Here is a 13125-nt window from a genome sequence, read left to right on the forward strand (position 1 = left end):
TTCTTAACCTGAGGTACCACTGTAAATAGTAGTGAACAATATTAACAATTCTCAGATAATAAACAAATCAATACCCTAACCCATGGATAGGCAAACTAAGGCCCAGGGGCCGGATCCGGCCCAAGCACCTCCTAAATCCAGCCCAAGGACAGTCCAGGGATCAGCGTGTTTTTACATGTAGAATGTGTCCTTTTATTTAAAATGCATCTCTGGGTTATTTGTGGGGCCTGCCTGGTGTTTTTACATGAGTAGAATGTGTGCTTTTATTCAAAATGCACCTCTGGGTTATTTTTGGGGCATAGGAATTTGTTCATTTCCCTCCAAAAAATATAGTCCGGCCCCCCACAAGGTCTGAGGGACAGTGGACTGGCCCCCTGCTGAAAAAGTTTGCTGACCCATGCTCTAACCCATTAATTAGCAAATTGACAGAACCTCAGCCTCCCTCTAATCCAAAAATCGTTCACACTGAACTCATAATTTCCCCTATTTAACCTTCCCACTGAGAAGTCTCAAGGCCAGCTGTTACAAATCAGAGATAGGTGAGTCCATTGTCCTCCAGGAATGGTCCAGCATCTTTCCTCTTCCTTCAGGGGAGAACAGTACCAAAGCAAAGCAGGAAGATGGCAACCAAAGTTTTACCTGCTTTGCAGTCGGCCCAGCTACTGCTCTTCTCCTGCTGCTTGTGAATGCATGGAGAATTTGCAGTGCTTCTGCACTAGAAGTTGAAGGCTGGCCATGTGTCGCCAAGATGAAGGACTGCACCACTGAGAAGGAGACAAATTTGCATGTGCTAATTTATGCATGCAGGTGCAGATGTAAAAACAATTGCCAGAATTTAAATTTCCCAGGCTAGCCAGTTCGCTTCCCATCCTAATCATTCCAAATATTTGCTTCCAGTTTATTTCCATCCTATCCCCAAATCAGTTGGTTGACCTTACATTAATTTGTCTCCAGTTAATTTCCCATTGAGATGAACCCGGTTCAAAATCTATTTCCCTTCCCTTAATAATTACCCCTGTTCTTCAATCGTTGTCACCCCTTCTAATACAATTCAATATAAATGGGGGGCACACAATTCCCATTGAGGTAGGGAGGTCTTACTTTGAGAGGTGATGGCGATTGGATTGAAGGACGATGGCCGTTTTATTTGACATTTTAGCTCAATAAATGGGCAAACTCCTGACTTGCTGCCACAAAGGGATGCCATGGGTCCTTCACCGGAATTGAAGGGATGTGAGAAACGATGTTTTGCCATTCCCTCCCCCCCCCCCGGGATGCTGTATGGGAAATTAAAAAGGGGCTGCCTGCCATTACGGGTAACGCCATGTGGGCAGCCATTCTCTCCCCATGCAATGTGTCTGCAAACAGAAACAGGAGGATGCGAACATGTCCAATCCTTTACCAGTTGCAAGATTTGAGGCTTCGTTTTGTGTCATTTTTGACTGCAAGGCAGCTGCTCTAAGTAGGGAAGGGAGGAAATAAATAAATAAAATAATAATAAAACGGAGGATTCGCACCTTCCAGCAGCTACCTTGGAGCCCATTTTGCTGAATATCCGGTTCCCTGGAATTTTAAAAGATGAATAAGGAAAGAGGTCACCATATCAGGCAGTGCTGGAAATAGCAGGAGCTGTTTGATGAAATAGGACATCGAGACGCCCTAACTGGCTATTTACTGTGGAATTGCTGTCCTAGGTTCACTCCCCTTTTATAGGCAATCAGCAGGATGTCATCCTCAAATCACAAGCCCCCTGTTTGTTCTTTATGGTTCTTCCATCTTTTCAGATTGCAGAATCTCTCTCTCTCTCTCTTGCAGCGGGGGCTGGAGGGAACAGAACAATACCACACTCTCCAAAAGCATAGACCACTTTAATTCTTCCATCTTTTTAAAGAGGCATGCTTTCGACATGTGTGGTGATGTTTGGGACATCATCTTCATATCTATATCCTATGAACGTAATTTTAGATATGTTTTAAAGACTTTTTTTAAAAAAATCCAATGATATTTTTCTAAATTAAAATACAGCACCTAACTGGAAAAGCGTTTTTGTACTTTAGGGGGAAAATATTATTATTGTTATTATTATTATTAAATTAAATTTGTATACCACTTTTCATCCAAAGATCCCAGGGCGCTTCACAACAGAAAAATATAAAAAAAATTGCATGCTGCCTTTGTGATTTGCATATTTCTTGCTGCATTTATGTATTTGGAAGGGCTTATTACTTTTGTGTCTACCTTTTAACATTATTTGAAGCACTCAAATAATAGTGGAGAAATTGTCAAAGGTTAAGTACACATTTTCCAAAACATGACTTGGGAAAAAAGCAGAGAGGAAAAAATGGTTACAATAGCATGCTTGGGTGAATTGTCCATACCCCATCCACACAATGCTATCACACCCTTTAGTGTGGTTGGCTGTGCAGAATGTTGATTGGCTGGCTCTCATGGCAATCACAAAATTACTTCCCACTCCATTGGTCAGGGAACAACGTTTTAAGTCTTTAAAAGCAAAACAAAAAACCAACCCCTTAGACTTTTTAAAAAGATACTATAAAATGTTTAAATGGATACAGTGGTACCTTGGTTCTCAAACTTAATCCGTTCTGGAAGTCCATTCCAAAACCAAAGCGTTCCAAAACCAAGGCACGCTTTCCCATAGAAAGTAATGTAAAACGGATTAATCCGTTCCAGACTTTTAAAATCAACCCCTAAAACAGCAATTTAACATGAATTTTACTATCTAACCAGACCACTGATCCATAAAAGGAAAGCAATAAACATTACGCTATGGGAAATGGTTTGCAAAAATGTGGCAGAATTGCATACCAAAAAATGAGAGGTTTGGGGGCAGGGAGAGAGAGAAATTTGTACTAAAATCCCTGATCAATTTTGGGGAGGGCTTTGGAAAATCCAGTATATAGCAGCTGATGCAGAAATGTAGAGGGCTGAATATAATACTAGGTACCTGAGAGAAATCGAAATGGACAGATGCACCAGCTGAGAGCCAGCGGAACCAGGACTGACCTTCGGCCTGTCATTCCTTCAGCTTCCTCCTCAGCGTTACGGGGGGAACAAGGGAGTGCGGAATATGGCTTACATACTCCCTTGCGCTTCTTGGAGGAAGGGTGGTTTTAAAACATAATTAATCACAACTGATATTAAAAGCGGAGCATGCTGTGCGGCAGGAAAATTAACACCCACTGGAGGAAGATACTTCTGTGTGGAGCCTGATAAAAAGGTGTGTGCGTTTGTGTGCTTATGGGGGTGCAGATTTGTAGCACTGCAAATGCTTTGCAAAAATTTGTAGCACTGCAAATGACAGGCGGGGTGCAGTGAAGAAATGAGGGCTGTCAGAGAAAGCGCCGTCGCCATCAGGGTAGGACTTTAGGGCAAAGAAACTCTTGCAGAAGTTCAGGAAGCCAAACTTTGCCCTCGGTGAAGCAGGGCTCTGGCTCACCACATTTGGAAGTAATTGAAGTCGTACACATGGCCATCTGAAGAGGCCCCGGGAGCCCACTAAGACCAGAATCGCAACTCAAATTACCTCAGAGTAGCTCTGAGGAATGGGCTAAGACGAAAGCACATTAATAACAACAGCAAGTGCTGTTTGTGTGGTGATGCGGCCTTCTTGAATGACTAAAAACATAGAAGTGGCCCTTAGTGTGATTTGAGATTTGTACCTTTGTTCTAAATGAAGGTCAAATGCACAGCAATACATTTAAAGCACATTTAAAGCACAAAAGTGGCATAGAAATACAGTGGTGCCCCGCAAGACGAACGCCTCGCAAGACGGAAAACCCGCTAGACGAAAGGGTTTTCCGTTTTGGAGGCGCTTCGCAAAACGAATTTCCCTATGGGCTTGCTTCGCAAGACGAGTTCCTGTGGGTTTTTTTCTCTTGCGAGTTCCTGCGGGGTTTCCCCCCCCCCTTTTCTAAGCAGCTAAGCCGCTTATCAGCTGATCCACTAAGCTGATAAGCCGCTAAAAGCCGCTAAAAGCCGCTAAACCGCTAATAGTGCTAATCCGCTAAGCTGTCAATGGGCTTGCTTCGCAAGATGAAAAAACCACTATACGAAGAGACTCACGGAACGGATTAATTTCGTCTTGCGAGGCACCACTGTATAATACTGCATCCTTTTATTTAAAATGCATCTCTGGGTTATTTGTGGGGCCTGCCTGGCGTTTTTACATGAGTAGAATGTGTGCTTTTATTCAAAATGCACCTCTGGGATATTTGTGGGGCATAGGAATTCGTTCATTTCCCCCTCAAAAATATAGTCCAGCCCCCCACAAGGTCCAGGGGACAGTGGACTGGCCCCCTGCTGAAAAAGTTTGCTGACCCCTGTCTTAAGGTGACTGAGAATGGTAGCTTTGTGAGGGGATAAATTTCAGTTCCCAATATTCTTTTTTTTTTTTTTTTTTTTGAGGGGCGGGGGGAGAAGACATGTGCTTTAAATGTCTGGTATTTGCTTTGATTTATTTGATTAGCATATTATATTTCTATGCCACTTTTCATCCAAATGAATCCTAAAGTGGCTTACAAACAATAACTAACAATAACATGATAGAACGGAACAGAGCATCACCAATACGGCTCAAAACACACAGAATAATCAACAAATCCTGTGCGAATCAATTAGAAATCTATAAAGCACAGTTGACAAAGCAACAACTAAAGAATAAGCTCAGCGTCACCATGAAAGCAAAAGCCCTCTTATATGATTAACAAATCAATACGGCATTTATAATCTATGAAACAGAATTAACAAAATAGCAACCAAAAAGTAAATAATCATTGCTCTTGTGGCAATGGTGGTGACAGTGGAGGGACCAACTCTTGACTCCTGTGCTTTGGAACAAATGCACGGTTTGCAGGCCCACTCTTCATAAGAGGCGGATCTTCCTGTTTGCAGAAGGCGCATGTGAGAGAAAGTTATCTCTGCAGGGGAGGTTGGCATCAGTGACTCCCCACGCCACCACAGAGATACGTATCTCCCCCGTCTTGTCCCTCCATCCCCACTTCCTTCTCTCCTTCTCCCACCCCTCCTGACACGCATGTCTTCCATTTCTGGGCTTGGTGGCTCCCTGAGGGCAACATTAAAGCGATTAGGGACAATCCTATCAAACTGACGCCTCCCGACACTGAAAGTCAGCAGGGGCCTGGATGAGCCACAGCTGGTACCAACAGCCGCAGACAGGGGAAAGCGGAGCAAGGAACAGGCAGCAACACCGCTGACAGATTGGAGATTGTGGCCTGCGTTTCAAAAAGACCTTGGCAGGAAAGTCACTAGCTAGGCTTCACATGCACACAAATGCCTTTGACACCCACCCATTCCTGCTTTATTTTTTATTTTTTTGCAGTGGGGCTGCTGTCCATGGTGGCAGGACTCTGTGTGTATGTGTGTGTGTGTGTGTGTGTGTGTTTCCATAAGACGCACCTGACCATAAGACACACCTAGTTTTTAGAGGAGGAAAACAAGAAAAAAAAAATATTCTGAACGAAACAGTGGATGTAAGATTTTTGTGGTTCATGCTGTGGCCACAGACATGTGATTTGATGGTGAATTTGGGGTGACCCAATGCAAAAATCCTCAGGATCCACTTGGATCCCTGCTTTGTAACCATATTTTTGCGCCATTGTGGCCCGACGCAACAGTGGGTGCATGATTTTTTTTGGTGCAGGCTGTAGCCACGCACATGCTATGTGATCTGATGGTGAATTTGGGGTGACCCAATGTAAAAATCCTGAAGATCCATGGGCTTTTACCTCCCCCCTCTCAGGCAGCCTCCTTTATTGCTAGTGTCCCTTATCTCTCTCCCGATCCCACCGATCAGCTGCTTCCTTTCAACACTCCCTTCCCTCTTGTTTGCCTTAGTGTCTTTTCCTTAGCTGGAGCAGTTTTTTTGCTCCTCCTTTTCTTCTAAGTTCACTCCTCATTGATTTAGTCTTCCTATTTCCTCTCTATGCAAGTTTGCTGTCTTTACCTCCCCACTCCCAGGCAGCCTCCTTTATTGCTAGCATCCCTTATCTCGCTTGCAATCGCTTGTGATCAGCGGTTTTGTTTCAACACCCACTTCCCTCTTTCAAAAAAGAAAAAAAAAAGAAAGAAAAAAGCACGATCTGCTTTTCGCCCCTGGGCAATTCAGCTCCAGGGACCACACATTTGCTCCATAAAATGCACAGACATTTCCCCTTTTTGGAAGAAAATAGTGTGTCTTATGGAGTGAAAAATACCGTATATATAAATGCAAAATGGACAGGCAACTCAAAGGAGGACACAGCTTTCCATTCAACCGAAGGCCGCGAAGGCAGGGGTTTTTATGTCCGCGTTGTAACTTTCCATGCCACCTGTGAGCGGATGTGCTTGTCTTGAAGAACAATGCTGCATGTGCCGGCATCCCGGCTAAGTGGATTTGCATTGCCTTTTCTCACGCTGGAGTAAGGTGAACTCGACAGAAGGAGAGGCTGCAAACAGATGACGATACTCTTCCAATATACCCAAGCCACAGAAACAAATGCACTGGGACTGTTCCATTTCACGCAGGTAGACACTCTGCAGATGTATAATCTGATCCGTCAATCTGTCTCCGTCTCCGGCACTCGGCCACAACGCCCGCTATTGTTATGTCTTGGATCCCTCCTTCCAGGGTGCAAATGCTGCTGTTTGCTGCTGCTGCTGCTGATGATGATCCCCCTTAGTGATGCTCTCGCCTCCACTATCATATGTATATTGTCACCAGGAAGCAGCAATGCACTATGGCATTACTATGGCAAGCTTGGTTGCTATAGAGAATCCTCTCCCTGCATCTGCCTCTAGCACCTCACCTCTGCATGCCCTTTTCTGCATAGAGGAGTGGCAGGTGGTGATAGAAGATCCAGCAAGGTGTGGCAGGAAGGGTCAGGAGTGGGAGGTCCTGGTGTGTCTGGAGGTTTGGAGAGAGTTCATGAGGACTGGCAGACACTGAGAGACTGATGAGAATCATAGAATCATAGAATCATAGAATCATAGAGTTGGAAGAGACCACAAGGGCCATCGAGTCCAACCCCCTGCCAAGCAGGAAACACCATCAGAGCACTCCTGACATATGGTTGTCAAGCCTCTGCTTAAAGACCTCCAAAGAAGGAGACCACCACACTCCTTGGCAGCAAATTCCACTGTCAAACAGCTCTTACTGTCAGGAAGTTCTTCCTAATGTTTAGGTGGAATCTTTTTTCTTGTAGTTTGGAACCATTGCTCCGTGTCCGCTTCTCTGGAGCAGCAGAAAACAACCTTTCTCCCTCCTCTATGTGACATCCTTTTATGTATTTGAACATGGCTATCATATCACCCCTTAACCTCCTCTTCTCCAGGCTAAACATGCCCAGCTCCCTTAGCTGTTCCTCATAAGGCATCGTTTCCAGGCCTTTGACCATTTTGGTTGCCCTCCTCTGGACACGTTCCAGTTTGTCAGTGTCCTTCTTGAACTGTGGTGCCCAGAACTGGACACAGTACTCCAGGTGAGGTCTGACCACAGCAGAATACAGTGGCACTATTGCTTCCCTTGATCTAGATGCTATACTCCTATTGATGCAGCCCAATTCTTTGTTTTTATTTATTGGTTGATTTTCACAGAACCATAGAATTGTGGAGTTGGAAGGGATCCTGAGGACCATTAAGTCCAAACCCCCTGCAATGCAGGAATCTCAGCACAACATCCCCCATACAGTTTGAGACACCTCTATCATAAATGTATATGACTTGGTTTCCCCAGCCACTCTGGGCGGCTTCCAACAAATTAAAACATCAAACACAGTCAACCATCAAAACATTAGAAGCTTCCCCTATTCAGGGCTGCTTTCAGATGTCTTCTAAAAGTCAGAGAGATGTTTATGTCCTTGACATCTGATGGGAGGGTGTTCCACAGGGCAGGTGCCACCACGGAGAAGGCCCTCTTCCTGGTTCCCTGTAACTTCACTTCTTGCAATGAGGGAACTGCCTGAAGGCCCTTGGAGCTGGATCTCAGTGTCCAGGCTGAACGATATGGAGGGGGGAGATGCTCCTTCAGATACACAGGGTCAGACCCTGTTGAGCTTTGCAAACGTGCTAGCAATTTTGTGGCTGCACCACCAAGAGGGCAAACTTGCATCCTGCCATTCTCTCCCTACCCCTAAATAAATCTTGTTGCGTGAACTGAAATGAACCCTGGGGCAATGAAGGCTGCAATCCTATCTCTGAGAGTAAGTGCTGCTGAACCCACTGGGGTCTACTTCTGAGTAGACATGTATAGGATTGCTGTGTCAGAGGTTGTTATCCAAGAGGGCCAACCATTAACCAATAACCCCTGCCAAGCCATGATCAAAGGGCAGGACCTACAAAGAGGAAAGTTTTTATTAATGTTGGAAAGTACCTTTGCTGAACAGGACTTAAGTGTGAGCAAACCTTACAGAAGGTTCTTGGCCCCGGGGAAAAGCACTGCTGGATGAGATAGCACTATAAAAAAACCCCAGCTTTAATTCCAGCTAATTATTATGGGGATGCGGAGCCCTAGCAGTGCTAAAGGGCTCTAGCATAGAAGCAACCAGGCTCTGAACCAAGCTAGTGAGATGTTAAAAACACTCTGAAGCATAGCTTAATAATAATAATAATAATAATAATAATAATAATAATAATAATAATATGTTTTTTTAAAAATAGAACAGGCATGGAGGTGAGAGCAACTTATCAGTTGCCCGGCTGAAAGTCATCCCTATTCTGCTATCAGTTACTCAGCCCCCCCCCAAAGATTCCATTGTCGTTTTTAGTACCAGGAGGCTGACTTTTCACTGAGATCATCCCTGCCTGTCAGACGGCAGTGGATCCAACCCCTGCAACAGGTCGCCAGGAACGGATAAGGCAAGGAAAAGTTCTTAGCAACTGCTTTTTATTCAATGTTCACAGAGAGAGGCTTGGAAATGCAGCCTCTTGGAATAATGGCGTTGCCCCGAGTGAGTCTCCACCGCCTCCCTCTCATGCGCCATCACTACAGGTGCTGGGATGTGCCTTCTGCCTCTGAGCTCTCTGCTCTCCTACTTTCAATGCTTGCCAGGTTCTGATGAGAGAGGGGTTGGTCTGGAATGCTTTCTAAAGACACTGTGTCTGTCAACTGCTGTCCGTCCGTCCGTCCGTCTGTCCCCCTGTGCTTCTTCTTCCTCCTCTCCCATTATTTCCCAGCTTTCCCCCTCATCTGCCTCTGAGCTGTGATCTCTCTCAAACCCCTGTTGTAATTCTGAACTGTCTTCTTCTCCTCTGGAAAGGTCAGACTGGGGAGGCAGCCTCCACCATTCCTCCTTTGCTCAGTCCCTGACACTGCCATTCAAGGATCCCAGTGAAAATTGCCCCCTTTGCCCAACAGCTATTATTATTATTAGTTTTAAAAATGTGACCCACTTCAGAGCGACACACTTTGCATCATGTCTGGTTTGGTCCTCAGCCTGCAGCTTATTTTATATCTTTAAGAAGATTTATATACGTCTAACAAAAGCTTCTAAGCAGTGTACATAAAAATGGAGTAGATCAAAGGTGGAAACAGGCATATACTGTATATTAAGCTCCAGCTGTTGTCAGCCTCATGCCTTTGGAAGTTTAATCACAGGAGAGGAAGACGACAGTCTACACCTGCGGTTTGCCCCCCAGCATCACCTGATATACTGTCCCTGCATATGGAGGCTTGATTTGTTATTTAAAGCTCCTAATTGACGACAAACACCAACTTTCTTTTTTATGTTATACTGTTATTTTTGTTTTTCTGTTACAGTTCTTGTTTAGCACAGCAACATTAGTACAGCAACAAACACCAACTTTCCACAGTTCCTTAAAAAAACACACACACACACACACACACACACACACACACACACAATATTAACCACACCTTCTGGCAGTGAAGTTCATAGGTTATTGTGTGACAAGCACATTGTTGGTTTCTCCTCCTAGACCAAATCATGTGTTGGGGGTGTGGAAAAGAAAATTCAGAACATGGATGTGGGTGAAAAGAAGAGAGGTAGCCAATGCCACTGAAGATGGAATCAGAATTCAAGATGAATTTAACAGATTGGAAAACTAACAAAATGAATTTCACTTAGGCAAGAAGAACCAGCTGAAAAAGATGAGAGACGCCTGTATTGCCAGTGGTACATGTGAAAAGAATCTAGGGGTTTTAGTAGACCACAAACTTAACATGAGTCAACAGGGTGATACAGCAGTAAAAAAGAAAGAAAAAGAAAAGAAAAGCTAATGCTTTTCCCGTGTCCAGAAAAGCTAATGTCCTGATCAAGGAAAGTAATAGTTCCACTCTATTCTGCCTTGATCAGACCACTCCTGGAGCCCCGTGTCCAGTTCTGGGTGCCACAATTTAAGAAGGATGTTGACAAGTTGGAACGCATGCAGAGGAGGGCGACCAAGATGATAAAGGGTCTAGTAACCAAGCCTTATGAGGAACGGTTGAGGGAGAGAGTTGGGTATGTTTCACCTGGTAGAGAAGAGGCTAAGAGGAGATTTGATAGCCATCTCCAAACATCTAAAGGGCTGTCACATGGAAGATGGAGCCAGCTTGTTTCCTCCTGCTCCGGTGGGTAGGACCCAAACCAATGGATTCAAGTTACAAAAAAGGAGATTCCAACTCAACATCAGGAAGAACTTTCTGACAGCAAGATCTGTTTGGCAGTGGAATGGTCTCCCTCAGGAGGTGGTGGACTCTCCTTCCTTGGAGGTTTTCAAGCAGAGGTTGGATGCCCACGTGTTTTGGATGATCTAGTCGAGATTCCCGCATTTCTCGGGGTCCCTCCCAACTCTACAATTATATGATTCTATGTGCTCACTGGAAGGACAGATCTGAAGCTGAGGCTCCAGTACCTGGCAAATGGAAGAAATGGAGGCAGTGAGAGATTTTACTTTCTTGGGCTCCATGATCACTGCAGATGGTGACAGCAGCTACGAAAGTAAAAGACGCCTGCTTCTTGGGAGAAAAGCAATGATAAACCTAGACAGCTTCTTAAAAAGCAGAGACATCACCTTGCCAACAAAGGTCCATATAGTTAAAGCTATGGTTTTCCCAGTAGTGATGTATGGAAGCGAGAGCTGGACCATAAAGAAGGCTGATCGCCAAAGAACTGATGCTTTTGAATTATGGTGCTGGAGGAGACTCTTGAGAGTCCCATGGACTGCAAGAAGATCAAACGTATCCATTCTTAAGGAAATCAGCCCTGAGTGCTCACTGGAAGGACAGATCCTGAAGCTGAGGCTCCAATACTTTGGCCACCTCATGAGAAGAGAAGACTCCCTGGAAAAGACCCTGATGTTGGGAAAGATGGAGGGCACAAGGAGAAGGGGAAGACAGAGGACGGGATGGTTGGACAGTGTTCTCGAAGCTACTAGCATGAGTTTGACCAAACTGTGGGAGGCAGTGGAAGACAGGAGTGCCTGGCGTGCTCTGGTCCATGGGGTCACGAAGAGTCGGACATGACTAAACAACAACAAAATGTGGCCACAACTTTTATTGGTTACAGTATGGTAGGTGGCATTGGCATGACATTGTGTCAGGATCTGTTAGTCCCCAAGGCTTTCAACCTGAAGTTGGAAACACACCTGTCATGGGAGTAAGCTAGTATAGAAGGACTCAGCATGGTGGATGTCATGTGGCTGAAATCCAGCTGGTAACCTGAGATGAGTGGTGCCCTGCCCTGCCCAGCCCACCTGAGCTCAGGATAAGAACAGGTGCATCTTCTCAAGACCTCTTGTAAGAGTTCCTCTTACATTTTGACCCTAGCTCTGAGAAGGCTGGTGGCTGAGCTGGCCAGCCCATTTAAAGGACCTACTGTCCCTTTTCCTCCTGAAATCTTGCTTGGCCCTATGAGACTGTTACGGAAATTATGGTGGGGGGCACATCTTTAAAGTTGTTAAATGTTACAAATATTATGCATAAATGTATCCTTTCAACTTGACAGCTCAGGGAAGTTACCTAGCTTTAAAATTATATAAAATCAACTCCTTTGCCACTTTCCTTCATTCCACCGCCAATTTGCTTCATTGGCCAAGGACTTGGAAACCACTCGGTCCCCGCCATAATCTCTCAAGCAGGAGGTCACATACTCACTGGAAGGTACTCATAGGTGTCAATTGCTGGGCAAAGGCACTCCTCTGGACTTGCCCAGGTGGCGGACTATGCAAACCAAAGTTCTGTTGTCCCTTTGTAGTACAGTGATAACCTCGGGTTACATACTGTCAGGGAACTGCCATCGGAGCCAGAGGAGGAGAGAGGGCTCCAGAGGGATGGCGGAAAGGGTCCCAGCAGGAAGAGGGACAGCCCATCTGCTGCGGAAGGAAATCAGCGCAACACCAGTGGAGAAGGGGGGCAGAGGGGGGAATCGGTGAGGGGGCTCCAGGACTCCTCGCCAGAGACCAGCGGGGAGAGCACGGGTCCTCCGCTGCCCACACCCTCTCTGCGCAGAAGACTTCCGCGCAGGGAGAGTAGGCGGAGACTTGGCGTCAAAGAACTTCTTTGCTGGAAGAAGTTCAAGAAACGCCCAATGACAGATTCTGCCAGCGACTGAGACAGCCATGGATGGGTGGCTGTCCGGACAGAAAGGGTTCACCCAGGTAACTCAGCCAGGTGTGGCGACGACTTACGCACGAGCAACCCCCTAGAACCATTACACATACGCTTCAGGTTACATATGCTTCAGGTTACACACTTGGCTAACCCAGAAATAGTGCTTCAGGTTAAGAACAGAAATAGGGCTCCGGCGGCGCGGTGGCAGCAGGAGGCCCCATTAACTAAAGTGGTGCTTCAGGTTAAGAACAGTTTCAGGTTAAGAACGGACCTCCAGAACGAATTAAGTACTTAACCCGAGGTACCATTGCAGGTGCTTAGAATGTACTTCCCAATACATATCTCATATCTGATGCCTGTTGCCCTAACATATTCCTCCTTTGTTAATCATGTATAACCCTCCCCCTTTCTGATGTAGCAATGATGTAGTGATGATGCTTAATGAACTGTATGGTGGGATAAGATAGAAACTTTAAAAAGTCCTTGTCACCCCATCCTCAGGGTTCAAAATTCCTCTTTGAACCTGTTGCGCAATAAACTTTGGTCTACAGCTATTT

Source organism: Podarcis erhardii, assembly GCF_964252035.2.
Source record: "Podarcis erhardii genome assembly, chromosome: 13".
NCBI lineage: Eukaryota > Metazoa > Chordata > Lepidosauria > Squamata > Lacertidae > Podarcis > Podarcis erhardii.